This window comes from Peromyscus maniculatus, chromosome 3 (assembly GCF_049852395.1).
Source record: "Peromyscus maniculatus bairdii isolate BWxNUB_F1_BW_parent chromosome 3, HU_Pman_BW_mat_3.1, whole genome shotgun sequence".
NCBI classification, from domain to species: Eukaryota; Metazoa; Chordata; class Mammalia; order Rodentia; family Cricetidae; genus Peromyscus; species Peromyscus maniculatus.
In genome coordinates, this window is record NC_134854.1 from 135,063,559 (window position 1) to 135,081,424 (window position 17,866).

Genomic DNA, 17,866 nt, shown 5'->3' on the forward strand with positions numbered 1-17,866 from the left:
GATTAAAGGCGGGCGCCACCACCGCCTGGCGACATCTGTCACTTCTTTGTGGTCAGTTTTTCTGAAATATATGGTATGTTATTCAATATAGTCACCCTACTGGACAAAGGCCTTGGTTTGGATTTTTAGCACTGTTAATTATCACTCTTGAGGGGCTGGGGTTCACTTCTTGACTCTGTGTCTTCTTACTGGCTAGTGAGACCCTAAGGAGAAGCAGCAGTATTCGCCAGCTCATAGCACAGTGGACAGAAATTGCCTTTATGGATTATGTAAACACGCTACAAGTACCTGTTGTTTCCTAGTGTACCAGACCCTGTCCTAAAGAAATTCCTAACACTTGCTCCTGTCTGCTGAAACCTTGACATCAAAATTAAACAGAGAGCTAAAGAAAAAAAAAAAATTGTGTTAAGTGTCCTCAGTAAAGCAGTGGGGTTTTAAAAGGGGCTTTATGAGTCACAAGGTTCAGTACCATGCTGTGGATTGGCTAGTAATCAAGAAAACTGCATTGAAAAGCCATCTGACAAGAGCAGAGGCAGACATTATAGAAGTCGTACACATGGTTTATGTGCTTAGGGAGGAACATCTACTGTCAGGAAGAAAAACAACATCCCTTAGGGTTAAGATCGTGAGCTGTGGAAAAACAATGTATGTATCTTTTAAGCGCAACCAATGTAGTTTGTTTTTAAGATAGATAAGCTAAATTACAAAAAGTAAAATTGCCTTACTTGAATAGACTTTATACCTCTAAAACATAGAAAATAGAAAAGACCCTCTATACACTAACTAGGTTACATGGGAGGAAGTTGGCAAGAATCCTTCTGTTCGGTCTATGAACGACTGGCACCTATGAGAGGCTCTTCACTTAATCCTGGGATAACTAGAAAGATAAGTGGCCCACCCTCCAAGATTCTACCCTGGGCCAGCTGAATATCGTGTGGGATCCAGAAATCAACAACTTACTAAGGTCACTGTCACATGTGCTAAAGTCTGAAACCCATCAACACCAGTGATGGCATGGAACTTTCCTGCTGCAACCCACGCCAAGCCTGTAGCCTGAGATCACTGGCTATAGGCGATTTGACAATATACAGCACAGACCATGAAATAAGTCTAATGTGAGTCTGGTGGTTCCTCCTTCAAGCCAAGTTCCAAGACCTCCACCCTCTGCCCTTGAGAGACAGCCAATGCTGCTCCAGATGGACAGATTCCCTAATCTGGCACACACCATTTTGATGTCTTAAAATGGGGTTTCTAACAGGAATACTCATTAACATCAGACCAGCAGGAAGGACAATGACAGAAGCCAGCTGTGCCCACTCGTGCCCTCTATGAACCACTGTCTCTACCTCTCCCAGATCAGGCTAGCAGACCCCTAAGATCCTGAGCAAGCAAAGGGCAGTGTGGGCTCCTCTGAACCCACGGATGATGAAACCAGTGTTGACGCTCAGGTGACAGGAAGACCTCGAAGCCAAGACAGATGCTCAACCAAATGAAGCCGTTCTAGGAGAAAATGAAAGCTTGCCCACTAAGACATCTGCTGTTCATTAACCTCCTAAGCAGAACTACAGCAGAGCCATCTGCTGGAACAGACTCCAGAGGCAAAGACTTCCCCACCCCTGGGTATCTGTGTAAGCTCCCAGAAAAGGCCTGGCCTCAAGCAAAGAGAAAAAGAGAACAATTCCATTTGTTCTCAAAGCTCTCTGATTCCTTCCAAAGTTGGGAGCCACCAAATCCATGGTCAGGAGGCATCTCACAGAGGTGCCATCACAGTACTTGATGTTTGCCCTGACATGAGGCAAGCAGTCTGACATCAAGGAAGAGTTTCCTCCATGTCACGTACATGTGACACTCAAAGAATAGAGATGAAGGGTGATGTTGGGGCCAAGTGACTCCTAAGTGGCCCAGCTGACAAAGAGGAGGGAAGCCATCCTGTCTTGAGAGTCCCGCATAGGCCAGGCAATGAGCTAGGCTGATTCAGAAGGATTTTGTCGTTTTGTCTTCACAGGTCCATGTCCTAGGGATTGTTAACTTGACTTTTACAAATGACCGAGCAGGGTTTCAAACTCAGGTCTTCCAACTCCCAGAGAAAGCAGCTGGCTTGGTTCACTTGTGAGTATGCCACCAAAGCCACTGTCTTTGGTTTGGGAGGATGGGTGGGAAGGGTGGGAGGGACCGTCACAACAAAAGCTATTTATGGGGCTCTAACAAAAGATTATGCATGGATGGGGCTCAATGCTTTTGATGCTTTTCAAGATGGCCAGACGGAGGCTTGAAATGTATCCATGGAAACAGCCAAATCAGCTCACCCCTGAGGCAGTTGGGATGGGGAACCCTGGAAACTCCTTGATGGAGAGAAGGAGGGTGGCAGCTCCCACTTCATTGCTAGTCTTAGTCTTCCCTGTCCCCACCGCTGAGACAATTGAAGATTCAGTCCCCTGCTAAGACATCAGCCGACAGAGATACCAGGCTTTCTATGATTCCAAGCCTTTATCTCCCTTCAAGATCCCCAGTTCCAGGGAGTCCAAAACCCCCTTGAGGTGGTCACAGGATAAACTTTTTCTAGTCTGCTCCGCTCTAGCAAGATCAGGCCCTAATCACGGCCTCTCCTCTGGAGCGGAGCCCCCCCCCATCCCCACCCCCACCAAACTCTGGTCTCCTTGTGCCTCATCCATATGCCTCCTCCTACATTCCGACCTAGCTGTGCCCGACTGACCCCTGGAAGCTTCATTTCCAAGAACATCTCAAGGTCACGTTGGGCCCAAATCTTCATGGAGCCTGCAGTCCATGCACTTGGTGCCTCGAAGCCTGGCCTCTACTGATCTTTCTGGTGAGAGCTCATCCCCACTCGGGCAGGAGTATCATGTCCCTAGCCTCCACGGTGGGGAATAGTTAGTTGATGGCTCTCAGCTGAGTCTTTCTCTAGAGCATGCTGCCCTATGTAGAAGAGCCACCTCTCTTCGGGTCACAGTCCTCTAGAGACAGGCTGACTGGAAGGTACAGCACTGAGCCACATCTATCCATTCAGACCAACTCTAAAGGCCACACCCATCTCAACTGCCCCTGGGAGTTCAGCGAGACTTCCAGTGGACTACATCAGAGCCCAGCCTCTTCCCCTGGCTTCCAGTGGACTACATCAGAGCCCAGCCTCTTCCCCTGGCTTCCGGTGGACTACATCACAGCCCAGCCTCTTCCCCTGGCTTCCAGTGGACTACATCACAGCCCAGCCTTTTCCCCTGTCCAGTCTTGCCTCCTTCCTGCTTGTGCAGAATCTTTATTGTGAAAGAAATCTCCAGTTGGCTTGCCCAGAAGTCAAAAACTCACAGATTGGTCCCCAGAGACCCCAGTGCAACAGAGATGATGTCTTCTTTAAACTGGAGGGTACCAGAGCCCAAGTCCCTCCTAGCCACGTCTCTGAAGCTATTGTTTCTTCCTATAACCAAAATTATCACCTATACTCCCAAGCTCATGAGTGTTAGCCTAATTCCAATGCTAATTCTGCCACATACGTGCTGGATACCCTGAGAAATTACTTAACCTCTCTGAACCAGTTTCTTAACTATAAACTGCTCATTGAATACTGGAATGGTTACCCTGGCAGCTCATAGCAATTTAAATTATATTACTCATTTGTCATTACTGAAAACTTGCACTCCAGCCTGGAGGTCGCTGCCTCCCAGAAGTCCTCCCAGCACTAAAACTAGAACAGGGAACTTGGATTTACATTCCCGCAGTGCCTGGCCGTACCTCACCATGGCTCTTACTCACTACATTTTAACCATCTGATTTTTGCCAAGGAGCTCCAGGAGGGAATGTGGCTATGTGCTCGGCGTCCCTGTGTGCCAAGCTCGGAGCCTAGCACATGCTAGCATTTCAAAAATATCTGGAGGGGCTGGATAGAAGGCTCAGCAGACAAAAAGCCCTAGCCTCACAAGGCCTAGAACTCAGATGTGCAGGACCGTGTACGTGTGTACATGCAGGTGTGCTGGCATGTTAGTCTGGCACTCAAACCAGAAACAACAGATCAAGGGAGCAAGCCGGCTAGCTAGGCCAGCCATATCAGCAGGCTCTGGGTACCATTGAGAGACCTCAGTAAACATGGTGGAGAGTGAGTGAGGAAAATTCTCCATGCCAGCTTTGTACCTCTACCCATACATGCGTAGGTACCCACATATGCACACATGCATACACATCACACATGCATACACACATGCATACACATCACACATGCCGAAACATTTATTTTCTTGGAAATTTGCTTAAGTAATGAAGCCACAGAACCCTGGCACCCATACAGCCCTTTACAAATGATTTCCATAGGTCAAGACTTCATCTGTATTTTCATGGCAACCTTGCACCCCTTCTTGATGATGAAGACACAAAGACTACACCCGGATGGAGCCTGATAGGCACAGGGCTTCCTTCCCTTCCCCCACCTCCCACCGAACCCCAGAGAGGCAGATGAAGACTCTGCCGACAGGGCTGGTCTCTGCCAGCTGGCCCTCTCCTGCTTCTGGGACTGCCTCATCTGGAGATCACCACCCTAGCAATGAGTGAGTGAAGAGACTATGGGAGAACTGGAATTTGGAAGCCACTTAAACCCCAAGTCAGAATATTTCATGTGTCAAAATCCCAGCCAACAGGGCCTTGTGACAGCTGGAGCAGGCCGAGGAGCCTGACGGAAAGCCAGAGAGAGGCACAAAATCCCGGGCCCTCACACACACAGCTCTGGGGTGAGCACGAACAGGCAGCTTCAACACCACTGTCGTCCCCGTCCCCCCGCCCGAGTCGGGGAGGTCAGCCCCCTTCCCCACTATATACACCCCACCTTCCATCATGGCTGCCACCCAGCTCCCTCCTGGGCTTGAACTAAATGTGTTTTGTCATCTAGTGGCTTCAGCTCTCAACTTATCTCCCTTTCTGTGTTGAACACTGTCTGTCCCCACTCCCAGAGTACCCTATCAGTCAGAAGATAAAATGGGGGGGAAGGGAGGGGCTGGCACACAAAAGCCCTTTTCCAGCTTCAAAATACAAAATCTTCTCTCTTCTGCCCCATGGGGAGGACAATTCTACACCCAAAGGCGGTACCAAGCAGATCTTAACTCTCCCTAAGGTCCTTTTTTTAAAGTGCTAATCGAATGCATGATTTTCCCCTAAAGAAACTGTGATAATACAATTAGTGACACACAGAGACCTAAGCTGGGAAAGGCTGGTCCTCCCCACCCCCAGCCTCAGCAGCCAGAGGAGGGAGGCTTTGAAATGAAGAAATCTATTGTCTCTGGGAAGCTAAATCACAAATCCCAGCAGAGTGGGGATGCTGGGAGCCTCCTTTTGTGGAGGCAGCCAAGGGCTGTGAGGGACAGGCTTCGGAGGGAGCTGTGGCCAGGCCTATTCTCCCCGTGTCTTGTTTAAGCTTCCACCAGCCATAAATACTGATCCCCATGTAGAATGTAGGGACTTAGCAGTGTAAACTCCTTGTGGGTCTGATCTGCTGAGAAAGACTCTTCAGACCCCAGAATGGGGGAAGAACATCCAGAGCATGGCTGACTGTCATCCAAAGATATGTGGGATAACTCCAGACAGGGTACTGGCTAGTTGATACACAAAATAAGTCATACATGGCATTTCAATTCAGATGCTCCAGTAGCCACATTTAAAAAAAAAAAAAAAAAAAAAAAGAATTGAGATCCATGCTAATATTAATGCTATATTTTCTTTACCCTCAATATTCATATTCAAACTGTTACTACTTACATATGTAAGAAGTATAAAACATTATTAATAAAGCATTTTACATTCCTGTGTGTGTGTGTGTGTGTGTGTGTGTGTGTATGAACATGTGTGTGAGCACACGTGGAAGCCAGAGGTCATCCTCTACTGTCAGTCCTCAGACACTGTCCACCGTGTTTTTTGAGACAGAATCTCTCACTGACCTGCTGGTTAGCCAGTGACCCCCAGGTCCACCTACCTCTACCTCCCCCCAGCACTGGGATTACAAGTATAGTACAGCTTTTCCACATGGATTCTGGAGTCTAAACTCCGGGCGTCTGGGTTTGTGCAGCCAGCACTTTCCCAACGGAGCTGACTCCTCAGCCCCCCCTTCTTTATATTATGTACTTTGTACTTACAACCATGTCAACAACCTCTTGTCTACTTACCAATCCCTTGTGGCTGATGGCTACTACACTGGACACAACTTTGAAGTCTTGAAGTTGGTATCTAATTTGACTTTTGTAACTAGCCCTTGAATTAGGCATTACCATCTCCATTTCAGAGGTGAGAGACTCTAGGCTCTAACAAAATAAATGAGCTGGTATCAAAATAATGCAGCATCTACACCTCCTGCATCCTAGTCCTACATGCTGGCCATTTCCCTGACTCAAGCAAAGCAGGATAAAAGAAAAATATAAAAAAAAATAATAGCAACAATATATCCACTGTGAATAAAATGCAGGCGCCGTATTTCTGCCAAAGGGTGGAAGCACTGAGATGTCCATTATCATATCAATGGATAAAGAAAGCATGGCCTATCCATACAATGGACCTGTAGTTTTAAATAGGAAGGGGATTCTAACACACACTACCAAGAGCTGGACCTTGAGGACATTGTGCTAAGTGAAAGAAGCCAGCAACAAAATTATTCTACCTGCAGCAGCACCGGTCCTCTGGATTCTGCCTGGCCAGCTCCTCCTGCCATTGAGACCTTTGCTCCAGGAGTCCCTGACCCCAAAAGTCTTGTTTTTCCTCCTTCAGAACAGGACACACTTTTGGCCCTCAGCCCAGCACCCATCCCCCTATTCTCTTAATTCTCCTTCACACTATCTATCATTGCTGGGCAGTACAGTATGTGCTGCTTCTCTGCCATGACCCTCTTCCTCCCTGCCATGACCCTCTTCCTCCCCTGCCATGACCCTCTTCCTCCCCTGCCATGACCTTCTTCCTCCCTGCCATGACCCTCTTCCTCCCTGCCATGACCCTCTTCCTCCCTGCCATGACCTTTTTCCTTCCCTGCCATGACCCTCTTCCTCCCCTGCCATGACCCTCTTCCTCCCTGCCATGACCCTCTTCCTCCCTGCCATGACCCTCTTCCTTCCCTGCCATGACCCTCTTCCTCCCTGCCATGACCCTTTTCCTCCCTGCCATGACCCTCTTCCTCCCCTGCCATGACCTTCTTCCTCCCCTGCTAAGAGAGCAGGGAATCTCTTGTTGGTCATTATAGCCCTAGACCCTAAGTTGGTACGTGGAGCATAGTCAATGCTCAATGGCATTTGCTGAATGAATGGATGGAAGGAAGAATCCATTGAGTACTTTATTTAATCCCTGAACAGGGAAACATGGCCCTGCTCTTGAGGGACCGAGGGAATTCTGGGATTGGAGAGGTCTGGCACTGGAACTAGGCAAGTCCCAGACAAACCCGGACAAACTGCTCATCTATTCTCATGATCAGACACATTTTATCAGATAAGAAGCTCAGCCCCCGAGACCCAGAGACAAAGGACTCCAACCAGACCAACTCTGAGTTCCCTTCCAACAATTCAATCTTTTCACTTTTCAGATTTGTTACTATTTCATGTAACTCTGGCTCAGAACATCACCACCTCCCCAACCTAGTGATGCCAACCAATGAGTGACACCAACTTATTCACTCAAGGGGTATTTTTCTGGGCTCTCTTCCGTGGTGCTGGGCTGTTCTGACCAGGAGGTTACAGCAGTCAGCATCAGGTCTCTGCTTCTGTGAAGCACAGCTTTGTCAATATGAATTTTAATGTGTGTATTTGAGGTTTACAGCAGGCTGTGACAGGATAAATATATAGTTCAAAGTTTACTATGATGCGGCAAATTAACATTCCTGTCATCTTGAATATTTGCTTTCTTGTGAAAAGAGCAACAAAAATTTACTTATTTAACAAAAAAATCCTTAATAGAATTCCTTTTTGGTGAGAAGCTTCTTGCTGGGCACAGTTCTCTTAATTACCATGCCCACGTCATATCCCAAACCTCATACTTGATCTTCCTCCTCATGTTCTTTTCGGGTCTCTGCCCAACTCCCACCGCCACCGCCGCCATCCCTGGTCACCACCGCTTGATTCTCTGTCTTTGTCCTATTGGCTCTTAAAGGATTTCACATGTGATTTTCATTCTTTAGGTCAGTATTTTTACTTTTCTTTTGTTCCATATATTTTTAATATTTCATATGTAAGTGATTTTTATTCTCTAGCTCTATTTTGTTAACCTTTGCTTTTCAATGTCATATATGAATAAGATCATGTAATATTCTCCTTTCTGTATCCTTCTTATTTCATTCAATGTGATGCTGCCCGGGTCCTTCACTGTTGTGGCAAATGCAGGATCTCCATTTCTACAGCTAACTAGCATTTCATTGTGTATGTGTCTGTACATAGGTATTTATACATAAGTCCTTTTCTGTGCCCATCAACCGAAGCTTAGCTTATCTCCCTCTCTCTGATGATATGATTATGCTCTACAAGCACAAGCTCACAGTACAGGCCCACTCTCAAGGTGGAGGTCTCATCGCTTCAGAGTCTATGCCCAGTACAGGGACCCCACAAGCTCCTTTTATGACCAGATAGTCTCTACTGCCACATAAAGATGGCAGCATAGAAAGGCTGTGCTTCTAGGTCACCCAGATTTGGTTTAAAACTAAGGTCTGCTGTGTACAAACTCTGGGCAAGTCACAGCCTCCCTGTACTGCTCTCTCTATAGAAACAGACTCTGGTGAGAATGGGCGCAGATCATCTCCACACTGTGGACTCTCTGGGAAGCAGGCCTCAAGATGGAGACCCCATACCAGAAGTGAGCTAGCATGTGAGTTAGCTTCAAACTCCATGGAAAGGCAGAGAGGGGAAGGGGATCAGGCAGTGTGAGAAGCCTGACTTTGGAACAGTACCAGTGAGGCCTCCGTAGACTCAGAAGGGAACCCTGTGCTGGAATGACACTACACAGTTGGTCTGGGGTGAAGAGGCCAGGACAATGAGAAGGAACACCTTCTTAGGTGGCATTGTTTTCACCCATTTGGACATTTTCCTCAGAAGGCACATAGCAAATGCTATCATCCAACAATATCCCAAGACCCAGGGGAGATCTTCAGTCTTGAAGGGATACTAGAGTTTAGATCTTGAACATCAGTCATGGATGGGCCCTGGCTTGGTCCACAGGGTGGAGATGCTAGGGGCAATGAAATCTTTAAGCGGTCGGACTGAGTGAAGTTGGGTCATGAGGGGCATGCCCTAGAAGGAGATTGGGGAACCATCCTCTCTGTCTTAGCAATTTTTGCTGTTGCTGTGATAAAATACTCCAACAAGGAGAAAGAGCTTCTTCCAGCAGGTCAAGGTTACAGTCCATCATGGCAGAGAAGTTACAACAGCAGTGCATCCACAGACTAGAGGCAGAGACATGAATGCTGGTGCTCAGCTCACTTTCTTATTGTAGAGTCCAGACTCTCAGTCTAGGGAATGGTACCACTCACAGTGGGTAGGTCTTCCTACCTCAATTAACCTAAATAAGGTCATCTCCCATAGGCATGGTCAGAGGCTTGTCTCCAAGGTGAGTCTAGGTCTCATCTGGTCAACAGATGAAATTAATTCCTCTCTCTCTCTCTCTCTCTCTCTCTCTCTCTCTCTCTCTCTCTCTCTCTCTCAATTTTCCCTACCCAAGAAGTGGGCAATTTTACTCAGCCACACTTTTTAGCCATGGTCTACTGCCAGGCCTCAAGCCTAAAGTGATTATGGCCTGGAGCCCAAAGAAACATTTTATCTTTATAATCATCTCAGGTAGTTTGTGAGAGCAACAGATAGCTGCCTATAATGGAAGAGATCTCTGTATCTATTCTGATATTTGTGTTTCTTTTTTGAGACCATGTAGCCCCAAGGCTGGCCTCACGGCCACCACCCTCATGCCTCAGACCCCCAGTGGCAGGGATTACAGGTGGGCGCTATCACACTTGGCCAGACCGCCACACCTGTTACAAGTAGCACTGACAGTGAGTGTCCAGCCAATGACGTCCTAAGTCTCACTGCAGCACTCTGGTCCTCCTGTGTTCTACCTCAGCCCTCTGTCGGAGCCTCTCCGTCATCTCTGCCCTCGGTGGGATGGCTTCTGAATGGATCCCATCTTCCTACCAGACAGCAAGTTTCACATCTGACTCACTTTTTGTCCCTCTCACAGCCACACATGGCACACTCAGCTTCCAGGGCAGTTCCTAAACGAGCTGCCCCTCTTCTCCCAGATCTCTGAGATTACTGTGGATTTTGACGATGGTCTTCCTACCTTAGCATCCGCACCCACATCTTGCCCCATGGCCAGGCTGCACCCAAGCAAAGCAATGCTCACCTAGAAACCACGAGGCTCTGCAGCTGGGCTTGGCCCCCACCCCCTTTTCTTCTGCTCCTCAGCCCCCTCTCCACAGGGCAAGACCAAACCCCAATGGCCAACAGACAACTAATTCTGCTGTAAGGCAGACAGAAAACCCAGAGGTGTCTAAGGGACATGGCCCTTCTCCTGTGACCACAGCAGACTGTCCTACAATCGTGAGATTTCTATTTTCTTTACAAGGAGAGAGAAGGGAAGGTTGGAACCACAACCCAGAGGTCCTGCCAGTGATCTGCTACAGCCGCCTTCTCACTACAGCGCCTTCCTGGGGCTCTTGATGCTTCTCACAAGCCCCAGCGTTGGAGGGTCTGAGGCCAAGTTCATCCAGTGGTTTTTGGTGGAGGACCAGGGTGAGGATACAGGTGCGCTGTCAGGCTGCCCTGAATCAAAATTCCAGCCCAACATTTGCTGTAAAGCTTATAGCAAGCCGCTTATGTCCTGGAACACTGTGAGAAGGAAACTGTTCCTCTCGTACAGTGACCTCGAGGGTTAACTGAACAAATAGCACACAGTGGGCCTTCAGTTCGTGTTGACTGTCAGTGCTGTAGCCAGCCAGGGGCTGGAAGGCAGCAAACACACAGGTACCATTCTCTGACTTCACAATGATACCTGGTGGTCGCATTTATGTGACACCAAAACAATTGAAGAGAGAAAGTCGGCGAAGTCCTCCCCGTCATCCAGATGCTCGTTCTCTCTCCATCATCCAGATGCTCGGTGGATGAAGCCGTACACCACCTCGGCTTTCTCCTCCTCACTATTTTACCTTCTCAGCTCCCCCTTGGGTATTGCACATCACTAAGTGATACTGTAAAATACGACCAGGGTTCTTCTCCTGATGGATCTGATGGTTTTAAGATGTAGAACATCCCTACAGCTGATAAACTCCTTCAGTAAAGTGGCAGGATACAAGATCAACTCAAAAAAATCAGTAGCCCTCCTATACACAAATGATAAAAGGGCTGAGAAAGAAGTCAGAGAAACATTACCCTTTACAATAGCCACAAATAATATAAAATACCTTGGGATAACACTAACTAAACAAGTGAAGGGCCTTTTTGATAAGAACTTTAAATCTCTAAAGAAAGAAATTGAAGAAGATATCAGAAAATGGAAGGATCTACCATGCTCATGGATAGGTAGGATTAACATAGTAAAAATGGCAATCTTACCAAAAGCAATCTACAGATTCAATGCAATCCCCATCAAAATCCCAACACAATTCTTCACAGACTTGGAAAGAAAAATATTCAACTTCATATGGAAAAACAAAAGACCCAGGATAGCTAAAAGAATCCTATATGATAAAGCAACCTTTGGAGGCATCACCATCCCTGACCTCAAACTCTACTATAGAGCTATAGTAATAAAAACAGCTTGGTACTGGTATAAAAACCGACATACGGATCAATGGAATCGAATTGAAGACCCTGACATTAATCCATGCACATATGAACACCTGGTTTTTGACAAAGGAGCCAAAACTATACAATGGAACAAAGAAAGTATCTTCAACAAATGGTGCTGGCATAACTGGATGTCAATATGTAAAAGATTACAAATAGATCCATATCTGTCACCATGCACAAAACTCAAGTCCAAGTGAATCAAAGACCTTAACATAAATCCAGTTACATTAAACTTAATAGAAAAGAAAGTAGGAAGCACTCTTGAACGCATTGGCACCGGAGGCCATTTTCTAAATAAAACACCAACAGCACAGACCCTGAGCACAACAATTAATAAATGGGACCTCTCGAAACTGAGAAGCTTTTGCAGGGCAAAAGACACAGTCAATAAGACAAAAAGACAGCCAACAGAATGGGAAAAGATCTTCATCAACCCCACATCTGACAGAGGATTGATCTCCACAGTATATAAAGAACTCAAGAAACTAGACATCAAAATACTGAACAGTCCAATTAAAAAATGGGCTAAAGAGCTAAACAGAGAATTCACAAAACAAAAATTACAAATGGCTGAAAGACATTTAAAGAAATGCTCAACATCCTTAATCATCAGAGAAATGCAAATCAAAACGACTCTGAGATACCACCTTACACCTGTCAGAATGGCTATGATCAAAAACACCAATGACAGTCAATGTTGGAGAGGATGTGGAGCAAAGGGAACACTCCTCCACTGTTGGTGGGAATGTAAACTTGTACAACCACTGTGGAAATCAGTATGGCGGTTTCTCAGAAAATTAGGGATCGAACTACCTCAAGACCCAGCCATCCCACTCTTGGGCATATACCCAAGAAATGCTGATTCATACCATAAAGATACATGCTCAGCTATGTTCATAGCAGCACTATTTGTAATAGCCAGAACCTGGAAACAACCTAGATGCCTGTCAACGGAAGAATGGATGAAAAAAATGTGGTACATATACACAATGGAGTACTACTCAGCAGAGAAAAACAATGAAAGCATGAAATTTGCAGGCAAATGGATGGAACTAGAAAAAAATCATCCTGAGTGAGGTAACCCAAACCCAGAAAGACAGTCATGGTATGTACTCACACATAAGTGGATTCTAGATATAAAATAAAGAACAATCAGACCACAACCCATAGAACCATGGAGGCTCTATATATAGCATGGAGGTCCCTAGGACGACTATGGCTTATAATAAATTTCAGTTTTACTCAATTATTGGAAAAAAATAGCCAAATGAATGGAAACACATGAACTATGAACCAAAGGCTGAGGGGCCCCCATCTGGATCAGGCCCTCTGAATAGTGAGACAGTTGATTGGCTTGATCTGTTTGGGAGGCAACTGGGCAGTGGTACCGGGTCCTGTGCTCATTGTATGAGTTGGCTGTTTGAAACCTGGGACTTATGCAGGGACGCTTGGCTCAATCTGGGAGAAGGGGACTGGACCTGCCTGGACTGAGTCTATCAGGTTGATCGCAGTCCTCGGGGAGGCCTTGCCCTAGAGGAGGTGGGAATGGGGGGTGGGCTGGGGGTAAGGGGAGAGGGTGGGAGGGTAGAGAATAGGGGAACCCGTGGCTGATATGTAGAACTGAATGGAATTGTAAAATAAAATAAAATAAAATAAAATAAAATAAAATAAAATAAAATAAAATAAAATAAAATAAAATAAAATAAAAGATGTAGAACATCTGCACAGCATGATCACCATGAACAGAGCAGGGAATAAGCTGATGACTAAGTCAGAATCCTACAGTGGGTTCGTGAAGATTAGAGCTGACTTCTCAGAACAGTTTTCTTGTTTTCTGTTTGTTTTTGTTTTGTTTTGTCTTGCGGTATTTTTGAGACACGGTTTTTCTGTGTAAGAGTCCAGGCCATCTTGGAACTTACTTTGCAGACCAGGCTGGCCTCAAACTCACAGAGATCTTGCCTGCCTCTGCCTCCCAAACGCTGGGATTAAAGGCGTGCTCCACCACTGCCCAGCTGTCCTATTCTTTTTAAAGATCCATTTGCTCTTTATTTATGTTTATGTTTGTCTGACTTCTTGAGGGTATACACATGTACACTCAGTGCCTTTGGAGCCAGAACAGGGCTAGAGTTATAGACAGTTGTGGGCCACCCAAGGTCGGTGTTGGAAACCGAACTCAGGTCCTCTGATAGAGCAACAAGCATTCTTAATGCTGAGCCAACTCTCCACCCCTCTTTCTTCCTTTCCTAGCCTCCTCCCCCTCCCCTTTTTCAACTGAGGTCAAACTTACAGCCCTCTGGTCTACCTCCCTAGTGCTCAGATTTCTGGCGTGCATGCCTGGAAGCATTCTATAGCTGAACTATAGCCCCACCCTCCTTTTGCTTTTTTAAAAAAGTTTGAGACAGGGTTACCAAGACTAGTCTTGAACTCACTCTGCAGTCCAGATATGGCCTGAACTTCCCACCCCCTTTCTTCAGCCCCCCAAATAGCTGGGGTTATGCACATGACCCACCAGGCCCAGCTTGATTTCTTGGCTGTATGTTGAAGCACTTTGTCAACAAAATGTTGTGAGAAGAGCAAGTATTACTTTTATAATCTAAAGAGGGACACCTAGGTGCCAGAGGAGTAACCCAGAGCTAGTGCATTGTTCTTAGCATGCACATGGGTCTAGATTTGAACCTCAGCACTGTGCATGCACATGCACACACACATATATATATACACACACAAATACTAAAACGAATAGGTAATAAAAAAAGGGGGGGTTGTTGAAAGCTGACTGTTCTGATAGTGCCTGGTCTCAGCTAAAGATAGCACATCTGGTCACAAGCTGTATGGAATCCCTAATTCTCCAGGCTCTACCACAGCCTGGAAAAAGAAATCCAAAAACCACCCAGCTCTGTCTTTCTCTCATTCCAAGATCCCTAAACAGAGTATGACTAATTAATTCTGCTTCCCAGCCACCTTGAAGCTGGAGAGAATGAGCAGTAGTTCTCAACCTTCCTAGTGCTGTGACCCTTTAATATGGTTCCTCATGTGGTGGTGACCCCCCAACCATAAAGTTATTTTTGTTGCTACTTCATAGCTGTAATTTTGCTACTGTTACGATCATAGTGTAAATACCTGTGTTTTCTGATGCTCTTTGGTGACCCCTGTGAAAGGGTCATTCGCAACCACCCCCCCAAAGGGGTCTCGATCCACAGGTTGAAAACCACTGCCTTGGAGAGGTTTGTCACCAGCACATACCATCTCAGGACTGCACAGCTTATAAAGCAACAGCTTGCAGAGTCCTCAAAGGCTGGTAAAATATTCTGATTATTCTTGGCCAAGACAAGGGACACCAGGAAGTCCTGACGGATACTGTTGAGCCATTGCTCCGTCTGGCAAGAAATATAGTTTATACTGATGGGAACCCAGTGCCTGGTGCATAGTAGACAATTAATAAATGTCTTCTAAAATAAATGCTGTTGGGCTAGAAGAGGGGAGTGGAAGGCAGAGCATCCCGGAGAGCCAGTCCACAAGGCAGAAACACCAGGGCTTGGGAAGGGATGGTGCCAGCTCAAACAGGCCTCGAAAGCAATAGAAAGACACTCGCTTTTCCTAGGTCATAAGATCAAGCTGCTTGGTGAGCAGCATCTCTGCTGGGTTAGAGGACTCACTTCCCAACCTGGTGCCCTTGCACAGGGGACAATGTGCACAGCCAAAACCAGTGTTCTGTGTTATGTTACGTCTTCACTCTGAGGCCATTTGGAAATGCCCACCATCCTTGCCAGGCTTCTGGCTCAGTGTATCCACAGGGATGGCTGGCCATAAGGGAAAACCAAAATCCTGGAGAACTATCCTTATGGTCAACAGACACCTGCCAGTGGATGATAGGAACCTAAAGCCCCAGGCTTTGCCCCTCTGAAAAGGAGTGCAGAACTCACCTCTGCCCTGTTCCTCAGCTCTTCACTGTGTTTCTCAAACAAAAAGGCCTGTGTATGTTTCACACCCATACACACTGAGGGCATTACCTTTCTGCTCTTCCGTCCCCTCCAACAACCTTAGCTGGCCTCTCTTCATCTACTCCCCTACCAACAACCTACGTCTACGTTCTAAAGGAAATCTTACCAAAGCAGAAATGTGATGCTGTCACCACTCGGCTCAAAATCTCAATGGGATGTATGTATGTATCCCTAATCTGGTCAGCAAAGAACAAAGAGGAGCTGGATATGATATGAGGACCTCACCCTCACCCACTGACTCATTAGAGGAACGTAGGAAGATCTCTTCCCTTCTCTGGGCCTCCTGGGTCACAAGAGGGCTTTGGAGAAGGTGGCTCCGGGGTTTGAAGGCACAGTGGCTTAGGTTTCAGTGAGACCAAAGAAAAGCAGCTGCCTCCCTCCCATGTTAGAATTGGAAAAGATGAAATCTGATAGAGAAGCAGGAGCTGGAAAAGCTAACCTGCCCCCTCGCCCCAGGTCTCTTTACTTTGATTGTTCAGAGGCAAAAAGGGGGACATACGATAACACTGAAAACATCCATAACAAAAAGGGGGACATATGATAACACTGAAAACATCCATAACAAAAAGGGGGACATATGATAACACTGAAAACATCCATAACAAAAAGGGGGACATATGATAACACTGAAAGCATCCATAACATGTTACAAATAGAAAGGAGGTGTTTGCCACCTAACTACCCACTCTCCAGCTCATCCCCTCAGAAGTATTAGATTCTCATTTTCTTTGAACTAGGACCGAGGGGGCAATTTTAAACATGTCTTGGGTTTTGTTGGTTTTTTTTTTTTGGGGGGGGGGGTTGTGTGTGTGTGTGTGTGTGTGTGTGTGTGTGTGTGTGTGTGTGTGTGTGTGAATAACTTGTGGACTGCAGGATGAGAAACCCAATCCTCTTGCAATGTGTGGTGAGTGTCCTACAATGAATTCTCCTCATTAGTCATAGCTCTTCTCTGCATCTTGTAGATGGAGACTCGGTCTGTTTCCATCTCTCTTAAGCCTCTGCCCTGAGTTCTCTGGCCTTCTCTGGAATCGGAGGATTCTTTGGAATCGGGGGATTCCACAAGCACAGGTCAAAGCTGGAATACAACATCTGCATGCCCGGCAGAGGGGCTTGTTTGTGGGTTTGAACTGGTCTTTTGCCATGGAGATTAATATAATTCTGTAAGTAACTGCCGTTTCTCAGACAGTGTTAGGAAAGTTTTGCTGGGTAAATAGGAAACGTGGTCAGATGTTAGCAGTCAACCAAGGGGAAGAACTCTGGATTCTGAGACAGAAAACCCATATTTGCATGCGAAGCTAGTGTCTTTCCTGCCTGCAGACATCAAAACTGCTCCCTCCACTGGGATCTTAGGCGTTGGACTGAGAATGATTCCCCTTGCTTCTCTGCTTTGGTGTCCTTCAGACTTACACTGAGTCTCACTGGCAACTCCCCTGGTTCTCCAGCTTACACACAGCCTAGTATGGGATTTCTCTGCCTCTACTATCACATGAGCAAATTCCCCAGAATCCTTCCTAGAATGTGTGTCCACTAGTTCTGTCTATCCAGAGGACATTGACCAACACCATTGCTCAGATGGCCCGAACATTACCAACTGATAGGCACGCTTTAGAACAGTGGTTCTCAACCTTCCTAAATGCTGACACCCCTTAATACAGTTCCTCATGTTGTGGTGACCTCCAACCATAAAATTATTTTCATTGCTACTTCAAAGCTGTAGTTTTGCTACTCTTATGAATCATAATGTAAATATCTGTGTTTTCTGATGGTCTTAGACGACCTCTGTGAATGGATTGTTCTCCCCCGGGGGGCCGCGACCCATGAGTTGAAAACCACCGTTTTAGAAGTAGCTCTGCCCTCCACAGCCTCCTCTCTAAGCCTGTTCTTTCCCTTACTATATCTGCTTACTGCCTCCACCCACAGAAACAGCCTCTGCTGCTCACCTGAAGGCCGGGCCAGCCTCAGCCCCAAGAGAACAGAGACTGTGTGGGGTATGTTTAAAGCTGTGACAATGACCAGAGATGGGCCGGGAGGATACAAAATAACTCCAATACAGCTCTCAAGTGAAGGCTTACC

The 17,866-nt window shown here is 46.5% G+C and overlaps 1 protein-coding gene across 4 annotated transcripts in view; it reads right to left on the reverse strand.

Annotated features, from left to right (window-relative positions):
* The window catches only part of Srgap3 (SLIT-ROBO Rho GTPase activating protein 3), a 228,510-nt gene that overhangs the window by 177,770 nt on the left and 32,874 nt on the right, over positions 1-17,866 (reverse strand). The gene's annotated exons all lie outside the window — the stretch shown is intronic.